At 44.3% G+C, this 14,976-nt stretch overlaps 1 protein-coding gene across 1 annotated transcript in view; it reads left to right on the forward strand.

The window, feature by feature from the left end:
- FGGY (FGGY carbohydrate kinase domain containing) overlaps window positions 1–14,976 on the forward strand; it is a 417,339-nt gene that overhangs the window by 360,970 nt on the left and 41,393 nt on the right.

Raw genomic sequence — 14,976 nt, forward strand, 5'->3', positions numbered from 1 at the left:
TGTGACTCGTTTCACTGAGTTGTTTAGAGACGTAATGTGAAGTCATCTGACATTTTGGCCACTCTGAGATGTCTTGTTCCAGCCTGCAGATTTTAGGGAACCTCATGATACTGGAAAAGAGAGAATGCTCATTACTGTGCAGCTTTTGCATGTCAGACGTATTATTTTTTCATCAAAAACACTGAGTAGAACTGTATTATGGTACTTGGCTCTTTGCATTATTACCATTATCTGTCTCTTTGGTTGTTCTGAACCACCCTAGCACCCCCAACTCCTACCGTTTGATCAGTGCCTAATGCAAAGCCCAAAAAACTACAGATCCCCCCCACCCCCAACCAGTAAAAAAAAAAAAAAATGTTTCTTTAACACATGGGGAACCCGCATCTGCCTGCATTTGGCCACTGATACATTCCCCATATCTTAAGATACTCTGTTCCCATTGTGATACCCCCATGGCCTCATGGTGAAAGGTACCATTCATTCGACCTCTCAACTCAGGCAAAGAAGGAAGCCTGGCTGTAGAAACTGATTTCGGCTCCTCTCTGAAGTTGGGCATCTCTCTTTGCAGACCAGTTAGGAATTTTTTTTTTTTTTTTCTGCCTCTGACCCTACCCTCCTTTCTTTTGATAAACAGGACAGCTGTCCCCAAAGGGATGAATCCATTACCTTTCACCAGAGTTCATTTTCCATTGCATGTTTCTGTTTAAAGAGAAAGCCTTTTAAAAGGTTTGAGCATACATGGAGTATGTGTACTTAATTTTTAATATGTGTATGCACACCGCCAAGAGAACAGAGAAGCCTTAAATAACAATGAAACCGAATTGTACATTTTGCGTGTTTTATGTGGCACTGATTCCCAAATATACTCTTAGCAGCCAGGTATTATTTAATACATCCCCATTAATCAAGTTGCCAAATCTAAATGAAAACCATATTTAAATATATTTAATAAGATTACAGCTTTTGGTTGAATATCAAACTAACATAACTGTTTTTCCCCAGCCAGCTCTCATTTGCTGTCTTACATTTTTACTCTGAACGCTCTTCTTTTGTTCTACCAAATGAATCTTGATTATAAAACAGTTTATACTACAAACTTTTAGCATAGTGTGGGTTTCCACTGAGCCCTTAAATGTAAATGTTTTAGAGCAAGAAAACAACCCTGAGATTTTTTTCTGGCTGAAAAATGAGATGTCTCTTTGTGGGGTGAGCACTTGAATTAAAAAGGAAATTAATAATTGTCTTAGAGATACTAAATTGTAGCTTCTGTAATAAATGGAGTCTGCCTTTGAGCTGTTATTGCTTTTAGTGTTTTGTACTAAATGTACTTTGTTGATTATTTTCCCCCCTTCGGAGTATTCAGGCTTCTGTTTTGTAATAGCGCCACCTAGAGGCTGTATGGAACATGGCATGTGCTGCTAAAACCTCAGTACCTTTTAAAAAAGCAATCCCCCTGTTCTTTGAGATGCGGTGATAAAATGCTGTGGGTCTTGGGGTTGGAGGAGGGAGAAGGCGAGGGCATCCTGATGAGGTAGGTTGCGAGTTCCATCCACCAGGCTTCCAATCTGGCGATAACCAAAAAGAAGCTGTAACTAAAAAGAACTGTTTTTATAAAGAAGTTATCCAAACTTGGAGTAATGTGTTCGTTTCTGGCAGATTTTTTAAAGTTGTGACCAAATTTCCTTGGATTCATTTAAACTGTTTAACTCTTGTTCTTGTCCTCAGCAGTTTGCTGTTTTTATCCTCATCACAGGCATTTCCCGTAGTGATTCCATTGAAACGATTATTGCGTGTGGTGCTTCGATTTACCGTCCTGTGCTGATTTCTTCTCACTTATGGAAATGTTTTTTTCTTTTCTTTCTTCACTGTTCTCTGTATGAGTCCTTCTGGAGTTCTGTTTCAGCCTTTCAGCCTCTTTATCCTTTCCACTGATGATTCATTATCACTTCCTCCAGCTTCTCAGAGTTCCTGCATGGCTGGCTATTCATGCTTACATGTCTTAAAGCTTTTGCATCTTTGATTAATATGATCGTAAATGTGTTTATTAAAAACAATAAGATTCTTTGATTCTGAATACTGATGACTAATCCTTATAAAACTTTTTGTACTGTAATAAATGCAAAATAAGGGACATATGTTTAACTTTGTATACTATAGAAATTATGTGCTTCATCTTAAATGTAGGGGCACATGGGTGGCTCATTTAGGTTAAGTGTCTGACTTCAGCTCCAGTCATGATCTCACAGTCCATGGGTTCAAGCCCCACACTGGGCTCTGTGCTGACAGCTCAGAGCCTGGAGCCTGCTTTGGATTCTACGTCCCCCTCTCTCTGCCCCTCCCCTGCTTATGTTCGCTCTCTCTCTCTCTCTCTCTCAAAAATAAATAAGCATTAAAAAAATAGAAAGTAAATAGCATATAGCAATGCATAAAATTCTTCTGAATAGATACTATCTGTATATCATATCTCTTTGTAGATGATGATGATGATGATGATAGGCAACATTTATTGATGCGTTCTTTTTTTTTAAGTTTATTTATTTATGTATTTATTTACTTTGACAGGGAGAGGGAGGGGGAGAGAGAGAATCCTAAGCCGGTTCTGCACTGTCAGCTCAGAACCCAATGTGGGGCTCGATCTCATGAACCGTGAGATCATCACCTGAGCCAAAATCAGGTGTCAGACGCTTAAACGACTGAGCCACCCTGGCACGCCTATTAATGCTTTCTGTATGTCAAGCACTGTTCAAATCACTTTACATGAATTAACTAATTTAATCACCACAGAAAAATATCATAGAGCAGGAACTAAAATTATCCGCGTTTTTACATATGTTCACAGAATGTTTATGCATTCCCAAAAGGGAAACGTAGCAGTGTCATGCATAAGCCTGCTGTATTAGTGTATAGTTAGTGAGTTAATATTATTCATTCTTCCTTAAACTTTCAGAGTCACTTTGGTTCCCCTTTCTTTGCCCCATCATCTGCCTTTCCCTTTAGGAACTAGTGCACCTCTTTCGTCCTTTGATACCTGTCTCTTTCTCCTAGCTCAGTACCTCCAGCTGTGTCTATTGAAAAAGCAATGTCTGCCCTCACAAAACTTATATTCTAGTTACAAGGAATCCAGTAACAAGTAATTTTAGCAACCGGGGATCACAACCAATAATATGACTTCAGGTAGCGAAAAATTCTGTGAAATAAAGTAAAGCAGTACAAGGGAACAAAGAGGGATCGGACAGAAGGAACATGACATCCTGGCTGTGTGAGCAGCAAGAAAGGCCTTTCTGAGGAAGAAGTATTTGAGATGAGATTCGAGTGGCAGAAAACATAGTGAATGCAAAGGCCCTGCGGTGGAAATGAATTGAATATGTCTGAGGAAAAGCAAAAAAGACCAGGGAGGCTGGAGTGTGTTATGTAAGGAGAATTCTGTGATGTGAATCTCTTCTCTGTCTTTCCTTCTTCACTCTGTGGTACTGTTTTGTTTTTTGTTTGTTTGGTTTTGTTGTTTTTTGTTTTGCCTCAGACCCTGATTTCATTGAATTCAAAGAAATCCTGAAGTGTCTTCCATGGGAATCGCGTACAGGGAAGTTCACAAGCAAGAGAATTGAACTGAGAAAGTTGACACTCTGTGTGTCTTCCACCTATACTCATGTCCCACGTGTTTATATCCTTTAAAGTCAGATTATGATGAACGTATGGCTTAAGTGAAATCCAGCCTCCTTGGTACAGTCATTCATCAGTCAGGTCTGCCATTGTGCAGAGCAGACCTTAGATATAATGCTTCTCACATGTATGGTGACTGTCCTTTGTGTGTCCACCCCCACTCCAACTAGAGTGGAAGCTTCATGAGGGCAGAGTCTATGTCACAATCGCTCTTCAGTGAGTTTTCTTTATTTTTTTCATTTATTCAACAAATGTTTCTTGAGTGCCATCTATGTATGCGCCAGCCACTTGTGCTAGGTCTGTCTCTGGTTTTTACAGACAGACACAGCTCTGAACAAGAGAGGCTCAGTCCTTCTTAAGTTTCTTACAGTATTGCAGAGGAGAAATACGATGAAATAGACAGCTGTGATAGAATGTGCTATATGATAGGATAGGTAACAATAGGTGACACACCTTCCCTAGCCTTGGGGAATCCGAGAAAACATTCCAAAGAAACGACAGTTGAAACAAGGCTTGGAAATGTTAATCAGTCATAGGTGTGTGTGTGTGTGTGTGTGTGTGTGTGTGTGTGTGTGTGTGAGAGAGAGAGAGAGAGAGAGAGAGAGAGAAAGAGAGAGAGAGAGAGTGTCTTGAGGACTGAAATGGGAGGGTATGCAGAATTTTAGACCTTGGGAACAAAGGATTTATGAACCCAAAAGTGAACTCAATTGTATATTGGGAAGAAAATGTGAATTTGAGTGAATGAATGGATAAATTAATGCTTTTGTGCTCACATGTAGTAGGGGCAGCTCATGAGATGGAAACATAAAGCCAAAAGGCATTTTGTCGCTTCACCTTGATAGATCACTATTCCAAATTTTTCCCATCATTTCCCTGTAGGCAGACTCCTATGGAGACCCACCTCATTATCAAAAGGTTGCTTGCCTAGTACATTATTCAATGACTTATTGGGAGAGCAGGCTAAGCATTCATCTAACCCGGGGATGGTTTATCAACGGGTTTGACAGATCCAAAACCCAATGGCCAGCATTCCTAACTTTCCTGAACACTGCTCAGATGAAAACTATGGAATGAATGAATAACTGAAATGAGAAGTCATAACTCAAGAGCTGTGCATTGAACGGACAGTGGCCACTGGTGTGTTTTAGATGCCAGAGGCAGAATTGCTGGCTTGGGAAGTAGGGAACTGGATTCCAGTCTTTGCTCTACCACTAACTTGTGTGGCATTGAGCAAGTAACAGTTCTCTAACCTGTGCACTGGAGGGCCACACAGTATCTAAGGTCCCTTCCAGCTCTGGAATTCTGTGTTCATTTTAGTTCTGTCTGCTGAGGAGTGGGAGATGATGAACATGTGTGGGTACCAGCCAGGCAGTCTCCTCATCCTTCTTGGCCAGCAGCCCTGTCCTGAGGTACTCATTCCTTCAGAAGCATGGGCATCTCTAGGCCCAGAGCACCCTGAGAAGCTGTCCGAATATGCCACATTCGTGAGTAGGTTCTGGTTGTCCACTACCTATGCCCTGGCAGGGCCATGAATGACCACACTCGTGATGTCCTTCTCCTTCCCCTGGTATCTGTTCTTCTAAAGTGATCCAAGAGGTAGGCTAGCCCTGATGTGGGCTTTCCATAGATTCTGCAGGGGGAGCTTCTGGTCTGCCCATGTTTCCTCTCCTCTTCCTGTTCTAGAGCCAGACAGCAAGCATCCAGGCCCCAGCCCCTCTACTTACCACCTGTGTGGCCTTGGTCAGCTCCCTTAATATCTCTGTGCATCGGTTTCTTCAATCAGGAAATGTGGATAGCATTCGTTTCTACCTCATAGGGTTAATTGTAAGATAATGAGATGATTTATATAAAGCAGTTAGAACAGTGCTTGGCACATCACAAGTACGAAGTACCTGGCTGCCTTCACCCCTTAAATATCTGTGCCCCATTCTCAGGCAAGTAATAGAGCTACTGAGGTAAATAGGACACCATCTCTGCCCTGAGGAGTCCAGTCCAGGGCCATTCACCGAGTGCCTCCTGGGTGGTAGACACCTGGCCTGGATTGCCTCACTGAATTCCCACCACAGCCCAGTGTGATGCTTATTCCTATTTCACACCCGAGGAAACTGCAGCCCAGGGACATCACGTGACACTCCCAGCATCTCGCAAGTAGTGAATGGCAGTGCTGGAACCGGAGCTCAGTTCTCTTAGGCTCCAAATCCAGTGCTCTTTCCACCAGCCTCACGCAGCTACTGTGAGGCCGCCCTCGCGTGGTTTGTTTTGAAAAGAAAAAGAAGCGGGGCACAATGGGAGTGAACCTGATGGGAAGTAAATCTCTCCTGCTCAGGGCTCCACGTTTTGCTCTCAGAAGCAGGGGAAAGGCAAGGCCCATGAGCCCAGCTCCCAGCAGCCCTTGCTTTCAGCCCATCTGAAAAGGATCCGTCTTTAAAAGCAAGGAGCCAGAAAAAATAATTCATACTAAAAACAAACTCTGTCATGAGTCATTTGACTTTGCTTTCCCCTGAACCCATAGTTTATGTCTTGGGCGAGCTAAGGCTAAAGGAACATCTGATAAGTTTTAGGCCAGCAGAGCCATTATTTAAGGAGCTTCGCGTCCAATATGTGCCTGTTGGACCCCGTGATTTAAATCAAGGCTTGCGTCGATGGGGCCTGACCATTTGTTATTTTTCTCGTAGTCATATTGGGGTGTGATTGTGTAGTAGTTTTATCAAGATGACAAGAAATCACTTTGGTCCGTGTTTCAGAAGTTCTTGAGCCATGAACTAGCCTATGTGGTGGCTATTCTGAGTGTGTGCCCAAGAGGAATGTGTATATGTGCGCACAAGTTCAGATGTGTAAACAACTTTGCAACTGAGGGAGCGAAGGAGGGAAAGGCAGCTTCCCCGTGAGCTGCTTTCCATTCCCATCAGCAACGGATGAAGCCTCAGCCCTGGGTGGACACCACCCAGAGAGCAAGGCAAGTGACTCTGTCTATGCGGCCAACTTGCTCTTTTTAGATAAGTGAAAAGTCAGGGTGCCTGGGTGGCTCAGTCGGTTAAGCGTCTGACTTTGGTTCAGGTCATGATATTGCGGTCTGTGAGTTCGAGCCCCACAGCTGACAGCTCAGAGCCTGGAGCTTGCTTTGAATTCTGTGTCTCCCCCTCTCTCTCTGCTCCTCCCCCATTCACGTTCTGTCTCTCTCTCTCTCTCTCTCTCTCTCTCTCTGTCAAAAATAAATAAACATTAAAAAATTTTTAGATAAGTGAAAAATAACAAGAATACACTTACATCATAAAAACTCGAACACTCTAGGACTACAGAGTAAAAGACAAAAGGCACAAACCTCACTTGATCCTAGACATAATCACTATTATACAATGTGCATATCTTCTGAACTCTTTTCATGCTTTTGCAGACGCATATATGTGCATGTATAAGATCATATACTACAAATTGTCCTGCAAGGTTGTTTTTTTTTCATTTATAAGGTATTTTGGAGTATGTTAGAGCACATAGAGCTGCCCCATGCCCATTACATACTGACATTAATTCCAGAGTCTGTATATGAAAAAATTATTTAACCGCTGTCTTACTGATAGACACTTAGGTAGTTTCTATAATCTGGCTTTTATAAACGGGGATCCAGGGACCATCTTTGCTGTGGCGCTTGATATACAAGTATGAAAACCTCTCTTAGAGAGATTTGAAAAGGCAGAAATGGTCCTGGAAAGATTGTGCATTTAAAATGTTAGCTGTGGCCAAAATGTCCTCCACAAGGGCTGTCCCGATTTGTATTCCTGCCAGCGGTGTCCCTGTGCCTTTGCCAATACCGGGTGTTGTCAGTCGGGTAACATTTTTGCCAATTTCTTGGGCAGGAGAGGACTCTCCATTGTTGTTTGCCTTTGCTCTGTTACTAGTAAGAATGAACATTTTCTTCATCTCCTTGGTCACTTGACTTCTGTTTTCTGTTAATGGCCTCTTAATACCCTTTCTTCATTTTCCCTTGGGGTCTCTCTCTCATTGACTTGGAGTTTTTTGTATGCTCCGTATATCAGCCCTTTGCCATATATATTGAAGAGCTTCTTATAATATGTCCCCCACCATCTACCTTTGCCTGTGATGTCTGGTACAGCAGTGTTAAGTTTTCATATACTTGTATCTGCTACTCTCAGTCTCCGTGACTTCAGGATTTCTTGGAAATGTTCCCTGTAAACTATTTCTTCTCCTACAACTGTTTTTCAGAATGCTAACATTTTAGACCAGAGCACACCAGGTTAGCAGAATGGTCTGTGGGTTTGTGCAGACATTCTTGGTGATTTCACCATTAATTATGGGAAAATTCTGAAACCATATGGATCAGTCATTAGGCAAATGAGAGGCAGCAGAGGTCTGGCCAAAGCATGCAACCTGAAGTCATTTATATGGGCTTTGGGCCATGTCCAGGACCCTTTACTTGCCATTTGATTTGGGGACATCGCTTTGCTGCTCTGTGCCTTAGTTTATTTCTTTGCAAAATGAAGTGAATCACAATTTCAGACCTTATTATGAGGTTTAACAACTCCCATGTTTCAGCATGTGGTCACTATTCAGTACGTGTTTGTTTCTGTCTTTCCTGACAAAAGGCCTTTCTCCCCCCCCCTGAATATTTAAATATAACTGGTCATTTAAAACTGTTGACTTCCATCTCTTCTGAGGATTTTGTAGCTGAATAGTGGGATCAGCTTGCTCATGAGTGGAACTAAGGCAATTTCCTCATGATGCATCTCAGTGGGCCTAAAGGAAACAAAACACCTACACCATTGCTCAATGCTGGAAAATTCTCCAGGGTGGCCGACCCCTTTTGGAGGAGAGAGCCAAGGCTCTGGGGTACTACTTCAGTTGATGTGGGTGGACAGTTCTTCTTCCAGAACTTTTGTTCTCACTGAGCCTCTTGCCCACGCAGAGATAATTCCCTCTGCCTCTGAAACCCTCTCCTCTTCCCCTCACCTCGCCTGGCATCCTTCCCTTCTTACGCCAGCATTGTGCTAGAGATCGGGAGCTCAGACACTTGAGCTGGACTGTGTGGCTTCAAAATCGAGCTCTGCCACGCTTACTTGTGAAGCTTGGAGCAGGGGGTTAATTTCTCTCTGCCTCGGTCTTCCTACCTGTAAAATGGGAATTCTAGTGTTACCTACCTCATAGACCTGTCACAAGAGTTAATATTTATAAAGCGCTTGGCACACAGCACAGTGTTCAGGGAGCTACAAAGAACACATATGTGGTATCTGAATCCCATCTCCTCCTCTCCTAGCCAGTTGACGCTGCATGACATACGTTTCCTGACCTCAGCTTTCTCATTTGTAAAATGGGTATGAAAACATCTACTTAATAGAGCTGCCGGGAAAGTCACATGGGATAATGTGTGTACCGATTATAGGTACTCAATCAGTGGTGGCTACTGTGGTGATGATTCTAGAAAAGGACACGAGTGAACATGCAGGGAGGCTGGTGATTGATTTAAAAGAAAAGACTCGAGTCAGACACTGGGTTAGAATTTAGCCTCCCACTTGGCCCTAGGACCTTGGACTTAACCTCTTCAACATGCAGTCTCCTTATCTATAAAACTGGATTGATAACGGTGCCTACCTCTAGGCTTATTACAAAGGGGGAAAATGATAATCAATTGGGCACATAGAAAATGCTTAATAAAATGAACTGTTATTGATTGTTCATGGCTCCTGTCCATCCATGGGAAGATCCCTGCCTGCAGTCAGGGGTCCCTGGTTAGAAGGAACAGCAGGACAGCCACATCCCCGCATATCTGGAGCACAAAATAGGAAAGAGGATCAAACTCAGGAAGGGAAACTGAAGCAGAAGCTTGGTCTCTGGGGAGCAAGCCAAAATGATTGGGACAGAGAGAACGACACAATGAAGTATGTCCATCAGGATCTATCTGCAGCGACGCATCTCATTTTAATTCTTAAAACAGTCCTGTTGGGTAGGTATTATTATTTCCTATTTTTACCTGGTGAAACTAAGGGTCAGAGAGATTAAGTGACTTGCTCAAGGTCACACAACTAAAAAGTGGAGAAACCGGGATTTGAGCCCAGGTTTATCCGACCCCAAATCCCTAATGATATGCTGTTAATATATGTCCTGCCTCTGTTGAGAATGACTCATAGGCCAAGGGAGAGGGGGAGGAGGAGGGAGGGATGACCCTATTTCTCTGGGAAGAGGCAGGGCAGTAGGCCTGGAGCTGACAGGCTGTATGTAAAAATTTGGAAATTTAGCCCTAAAAGACAAAAGAGTGTTTTCAGCTGAGGCCATTTCCAACTGTACCCTATGTACTAGGCCAAGGGTAAACCAAAACACAGCCATAAATAGTATTCCCCAGAATTCCTGTCACAACAGCCCACTGTGCTCCTTCTGTTTGGAGATGGATGTTGAAACGCCCCACAGGAAAATGGCTGAATCTGTCACTGTTCCTGAAGTCAGTCATAGCCCATTCCAATGATATATGTGCCTTCGGTGTGAATCATCAGGAATCATGAGATGTCCACCATTGTGGAGCCCCGACCGACAGCCTTGCCCAAGCATTCAGGAGCATCCTTGGACTTGAGGCAGCCTTCCTAAAGCCACTGCTTTGAAGGGGCCCATCCTAGTTTAGCAGGCATGTCCCAGGTTATTACAAAATATGTTTTTACAGCTATCCCTCCTCTATCAAAGCTGAAATAACTTTGAACAACTTATCTAGTCTAATGTGTTTAAAAGACAGGGACATTTGGTTCCAGAGTAGGAAGTGATGAGAGAAAGGTTATAGAGAGAAAACCTGAGACTGGAATCTGGGCCTTTGGATTCTTCATCCAAATCCTGTCTAAAGCTGTCCTCCTGAACCTTTCCACAAGGTCTGCTAGCCTCTCCGAAAGGCAGGGAAGGAGGTTGTGTTTGTACTTGGTGCTTTCTACCCTACCCCCAACTTCAGTACTTCTTTTCATCTGTCAAAATAACTAGGCCTGTGTGCTCAAATCTTGTTCCTGGAGAAGCATTTTCTCAGATTTCCAGAGTTCTTGCTCCTCACCTAGCCAGGACTTTTTCCTATTTAGGGCAGTGCTGCCCTTTGAACAGTGGGAAGTCCTCTTGGCCAGGAGGATGCCTGGCTCAGCCCCTGTTGGGTGGCTTTTCCTCAGAGGAGACTTTGTCTCCCCAGGCATTGTTCCTCATCTCTAGGGGCCAGGAGAGGAAGAGGGAAGCAGTAAATGTTAGTTGATCACCCGTAACTTACTTGGTTATATAGCCATGTTTACTTTTTTAAGTTTATGTATTTTGAGAGAGAGAGAGAAAGAGGGAGGGGCAGAGAGAAAGGGAGAGAGAGAATCCCAAGCACGCTCAGTGCTGAGAGCCCAGAGCCCGAGGCATGGCTTGAACCCATGAACCTTGAGATCATGACCTGAGCCAAAACCAAGAATCAGAGGCTTAACCAACTGAGCCACCCAGGTGCCCCTCTGTAGCTACATTTAATTTGTAAGTTAGCTGTGTGAGGTAGGTAAATATTAGTATTTCCATTTACAAATGAGTTAGAGGAGCTCCTGGGTGGCTCCGTCGGCTAAGCGTTTGACTCTTGACTTTGGCTCAGGTCATGATCTCATGGTTGTGAGATCAAGCCCTGCATTCGGCTCTGCACTGGGCATGGAAACTGCTTGGGATTCTCTGTCTCCCTGTCAAAAAGAAAAAACGAAAACAAAAACAAGGAATTCAAAGTCCAGAAAAAGGCAGATCTGCTTGCTCAAAGCTACACAGCTGGAAAATGAGAGAGTTGGGACCTGAACCTAGATTTGCCTCAAAATCCAAAGTATAAATTCTTTCAGGTTCATCCAGCTAGAGAAAGGGGGATTAATGAATGTGCACACATACGCATGTGCATGCACACAAAGAGTAAGAAGAATGCTTTCTAGACTGTGGAGTGCTGCCCACCGGTGAAGGGTGGTAAGAATGACATTTTGCCACCCAGTCAGACCAGTGCTGAGTCCTTGGGGAAACTGGCTTTCCACAAGGAAGTCTGGGAATCACAACCCTTACTCACATGTGAGAGGAGGTGGGAAGCTATTTAGCTATTTAGCAAGAGTCTATGAGTAGTCCAGTATTTCTCAGATGTCATCAACGGCTCCTGCAGGCAGAGCCAGATGCATGATTTGTGGGATCCAGGGACAGGGAAGTCCCCCCTTCCCACAGTTCTGCTGCCTCAACTCATGACTGACAGGTGACCCCCAGGGTTTCCAGCTTCCCGTCCAGCACCCTACGGCAGTGGGGGTGGCAGGGAGAGCCACGGCCTTGCCCCACCTTGAGACACCAGCTGCTCACTATCTGACCTGGCTCTTCCCACACCTGTGCTTGGCCCTGTGTGCCCCCCACCTCACGTAGCCCGTCACCACCCCAGAGGTGCACAGTCAGCAGTGGGATGTGGAATAGGGCAGAAGGCAGAGAGCAGACAGCCAAGAACCTGCTTGAGGAAAGGAAAGGCAACAGCCGGCCCCCAGCCCACCTTTCGTTGTCCCATCAGCCTTTATTTGCAAAGCACACATTCAAAGATAAAATTATTAAGAATTTCACGGCAATGACTACAGATCAATAAACCCCAAGCCTGGGCTCTCCCTGACATGGGACCCTGGGCGACAGACAACACAGAGGGCACACCCATGACACTGGCCCTCACTGGCCCTTAACAAAGGGCCCTTTGCAAAGTTCCAGGCCCTTAACAAAGTTTCACCAGCCAGTGGGAATTGAAAACAAAAGAGCGGTGCATTGAGTTTTTAACAACGCTAAGTGTAGACAGTTTCAATAGTTTACCTTTATTCTGAGATCGTGGCAACTTTTTTTTTTATTATGTTAAAATCACCTATTTGTTATGACGTAAGGGTCAGAGCACAGGTCAAGTAGTTGTGGGGTTTTTTGTACGTCTTATTTTTAAGGTCCTTATGTGGCAAAATAAAAAGCTGGTAATTCTTTGCTGGTTTCCAAAATGGATCCACAATGTGGGAGCTCCTGAGCTAGGCCTTATGAGAAGATAGCCCTTCCTGCCTGAGGGAAAGAACCTTTTCCCCCAGCCACCAGCATCAGACGGGCTCCACCCGGCCTACAGTTAGCATTGTTGTTGTACGTGTTAGTATTTTCTTCTTGGTGCATCTTCACTTTCATGAAGTCTGAAGTCTGGTGGCATCTGTCACAAGAGGCAAGACAAAATAAGGGCATCGAAACCAAAATTAAATGTTTGAAACTTCCCAGTTTCCTATGACCCCAGAGAGAGCAGGGCCTGAGGACAGTTACTTCCCCAAATCGCCCAACCATCCACAGCCCCTGAGGAGAGGTGATAATACATCCAGGACAGACCCAGCCAATGTCTTACGTCTTGATGTCATTATTAATAATTGATCATCAGAGGGATTAGGACCCAAAGGTGAGTTTTACTACAATAATAAACTGTGGCCACCCTAATTACCCGTGCCGTCATCTCTCCTGAGACAGCAAGCCCCAGAGAGGCGGCTGTTTTCTCTGGGCAGAAAGCCCATGGCGGCCAGTGGAAAGGTTGCATCTGTCAGCCTAGAGCCTGGAGGATCCACTTTGTTTCTGGGCTTCAAAGACTTAGTGGTGGATGAATCTCTGTAATTCCCAGCACAGTGGCTTCTCCCATTGCATTGTCTTGCAGGCACATCAAGCTGAAGGCCAAGCCACTTTCCATCCTTTGATGAGGTAAAACACATCAACACAGTGGTCCACTGAACTCTGGAAGTAGACAGCATGCAGTGCCTTGGAGGCATGGCAGCCTAAATGGTTTTACTCCAGAAGATGCAGAATTAAACATAAAACAGACAGCTGATTGCTGTTATATTCACGTGCACAAAACCAATCATGACGGTGTCTTCTCAGCTATAGAACCAGAGAGGCTTTCCCTGGAATAGACTGGAGGGTAGACGTGGCTTTAGGGTGTAAGGAGGAAGGGAGGAGGAAGGAGACAAAGAGGAGGGGATAAAAATAACAAGTCTGATAGGTGGATAGTTTTGAAATGCACAAAGTCTGTGCTATTTAATGGGGATTATTTTTTTCTTTTTATTCCGTGTAGGTAACATATGCAAAGAAATCTTTGCTGATACTGGCTTCAGAGTCCCGGGTTTAAGAAGCCAATCATTGACCCGAGGAAAAAGTTTTATAAATCACACTTTCAAGCCTTTCAGACAAAAGAACAATTTGGGGCAAGCTAGAGAGTTTGCAGGACATTTTGGTGACATTTCTCCATGCCCTTTGTTTCCCCCTTTCAAGAAAAGCCCTTTCTTTCCTTGCCGTCTCATGTAACAGCTTGGGATTCTTGACCCCCAACCCCCACCCCAGAAATGCATTTGAACTTGCTGGGTTTGTTAAGACTTGGGGCATGAAGCGTTTTTCCATGGTAGAAACGTTCTGGCATTCCAAAGCAGAACTAATGTGGGATTTGGGAAGGCTGCCCTATTTGTGCACTTAATTAGGGCTCCCCAAAGGCAGCTGATCCATCGTTGTCATAGGAAACCAACGCTGAGGCCAGGGAGGGCTGACACTGTGTGAGCACCCAGGAGAGTACTGAACATGGATTCCACACCTGTTCTCCACTGACTGGAATCAGGATTTAAAGGAAGTAAAGTTGGGGGCTGTCTGACAACGCCCATATGGATCTCAGGCCTGATTTCAGCATTCAGTGTGTGATCAGTGTTTGAGTCAAGTCCCCAAACACTTGGAGATACTGGGGACTAGAGCAAGGCTCCCTTTGGGTTTATGAAATAAGGTCTTGGTTCTGGTAAGATCCTTGACGTTGACAAAAATTATAATGAACAGCTATAGACTTTAGAGTCCCACAGGTCTGTGCTCTAAGTCTGACTCTGCTACTGTTAGAAGATGCCAGATTTTGGAGAAGATCTTCATTTCTAATCCTTTTTTAAAAAAAAATTTTAATGTTTATTTATTTTTGAGAGAGAGCCAGACAGAGACAGAGTGTGAGCAGGGAAGGGGCAGAGAGCGAGGGAGACACAGAATCTGAAGCAGGCTCCAGGCTCTGAGCTGCCAGCACAGAGCTGAACACGGGGCTCGAACTCTTGAACCATGAGATCATGACCTGAACGGAAGTCGGACACTCCACCAACTGAGCCACCCAGGCACCTCGAAGTTCTTCATTCCTGAACTTTGGGTTTCTGCCCTGTAAAGGGGCATTCTAACACCTATTCCATGGGTTCCTTATAATGCTAACAACAGCTAACCTTTCTTGAGCAGTTACTGTGTGCAGGGCACTGTTCTAAGAGCATGAACTTTATTAATTCTTCAGTCCTCTGTGGACCCAGT

This window comes from Panthera leo, chromosome C1, assembly GCF_018350215.1.
Source record: "Panthera leo isolate Ple1 chromosome C1, P.leo_Ple1_pat1.1, whole genome shotgun sequence".
NCBI classification, from domain to species: domain Eukaryota; kingdom Metazoa; phylum Chordata; class Mammalia; order Carnivora; family Felidae; genus Panthera; species Panthera leo.